The following is a 2470-nucleotide window of genomic DNA, read 5'->3' on the forward strand; positions in this document are numbered from 1 at the left end:
ACAGACAAAGGTCCCCCGTGTAGCCTCTAGTAGGGCTGTAGGGGCAAGTGCTGTGAAGGCCACCGGCACTGTGGCACACACAGATGGGGTGGTGGTTTTTGTGGTTGTTGTGTTAAATGTGGTTGAATGTTGTTGTTGTTGTGGGTGTTGTGGTTGTTGCTGTTGTGTTGATTGTTGTGGTTGCTGTTGTGTTGATTGATGTTGTGGTGCTGATTGTTGTTGTTGTTGTGGTGCAGATTGTTGTGGTTGTTGTTGTGCTGAATGTTGTGGTTGTTGTTGTACTGATTGTTGTGATGGCTGTTGTTATGGTTGTGCTGATTGTGGCTGTTGTTGTGCTGATTGTTGTTGTGCTGATTGTTGTGGTTGTTGTGGTGTTGAATGTTGTGGTGGTGGTGCTGTTGTGGTTGTTGTTGTGCTGATTGTTGTGGTTGCTGTGGTCCTGATTGTTGTTGTTGTGGTGGTGCTGCTGTGGTTGGTTGTTGTTGTGCTGATTGTTGTTGTGCTGATTGTTGTTGTGCTGATTGTTGTTGTGCTGATTGTTGTGGTGCTGATTGTTGTGGTTGTTGTTGTGCTGATTGTTGTTGTTGTGGTGGTGCTGCTGTGGTTGTTGTGCTGATTGTTGTGGTTGTTGTGGTGCTGCTGGTTGTTGTGCTGATTGTTGTGGTTGTTGTGGTTGTGGTGCTGCTGGTTGTTGTGCTGATTGTTGTGGTTGTTGTGGTTGTTGTGGTGCTGCTGGTTGTTGTGCTGATTGTTGTGGTTGTTGTGGTTGTGGTGCTGCTGATTGTTGTGCTGATTGTTGTGGTTGTTGTGGTTGTTGTGGTGCTGATTGTTGTGGTTGTTGTGGTTGTTGTGGTGCTGCTGGTTGTTGTGCTGATTGTTGTGGTTGTTGTGGTTGTTGTGGTGCTGCTGGTTGTTGTGCTGATTGTTGTGGTTGTTGTGGTGCTGCTCGTTGTTGTGCTGATTGTTGTTGTTGTTGTTGTCTCTGCACGTGCCAGGCGTGGCGATGTTTAAGAAGATTCTACTCATCACTGTACTCTGCGTCGTCATCTTCATCAGCCTCGCACTCTTATACAACTACGGGGACACGTGAGTGGAGCCACCATCACCACCACCATCACCACCATCACCACCATCATCACCATCACCACCATCATCATCATCACCATCATCACCACCACCATCATCATCACCATCATCACCACCACCACCACCATCATCATCATCACCATCATCACCACCACCATCATCATCACCATCATCACCACCACCATCATCATCACTATCATCACCACCACCATCACCACCATCACCATCACCACCATCATCATCATCACCACCATCATCATCATCACCATCATCACCACCACCATCATCATCACCATCATCACCACCACCATCATCATCACCATCACCACCATCACCACCATCACCACCACCACATCACTATTACCACCACCACCATCATCATCATCATCACCATCATCACCACTACCATCACCACCATCATCATCACCATCATCATCACCACCATCACCACCACCATCATCATCACCACCATCATCATCACCACCATCACCACCACTACATCACTATTACCACCACCATCATCATCATCACCATCATCACCACTACCATCACCACCATCATCATCACCATCATCATCACCACCATCACCACCACCATCATCATCATCACCATCATCACCACCACCATCATCATCACCATCATCACCACCACCATCATCATCACCATCACCACCATCACCACCATCACCACCACCACATCACTATTACCACCACCACCATCATCATCATCATCACCATCATCACCACTACCATCACCACCATCATCATCACCATCATCACCACTACCATCACCACCATCATCATCACCACCATCATCATCACCACCATCACCACCACCACATCACTATTACCACCACCACCACCATCATCATCATCACCATCATCACCACCACCATCACCACCATCATCATCACCACCACCACCACTACCATCATCACCACCACCATCATCACCATCACCACCATCATCACCACCACCACCATCATCACCACCACCACATCACTATTATCACCACCACCATCATCATCATCATCACCATCATCACCACTACCATCACCACCATCATCATCACCATCATCATCACCACCATCACCACCACCATCATCATCACCACCATCATCATCACCACCATCACCACCACCACATCACTATTACCACCACCATCATCATCATCACCATCATCACCACTACCATCACCACCATCATCATTACCATCATCATCACCACCATCATCACCATCATCATCACTATCACCACTACCATCACCACCATCACCACCATCACCACCATCATCATCACCACCACCACCACTACCATCATCACCACCACCATCATCACCATCACCACCATCATCATCACCACCACCACCATCATCACCACCACCA

General features: G+C 47.9%; 1 long non-coding RNA gene across 1 annotated transcript in view; it reads left to right on the forward strand.

Annotated features, from left to right (window-relative positions):
* The window catches only part of LOC144952789 (uncharacterized), a 6648-nt gene that overhangs the window by 2335 nt on the left and 1843 nt on the right, over window positions 1-2470 (forward strand). The window contains exon 2 of the long non-coding RNA XR_013640691.1: window positions 996-1086. This is a non-coding gene — a long non-coding RNA (uncharacterized LOC144952789). The remainder of the gene's footprint in view (window positions 1-995; window positions 1087-2470) is intronic.

Source organism: Lampetra fluviatilis, chromosome 70 (assembly GCF_964198595.1).
Source record: "Lampetra fluviatilis chromosome 70, kcLamFluv1.1, whole genome shotgun sequence".
NCBI lineage: Eukaryota > Metazoa > Chordata > Hyperoartia > Petromyzontiformes > Petromyzontidae > Lampetra > Lampetra fluviatilis.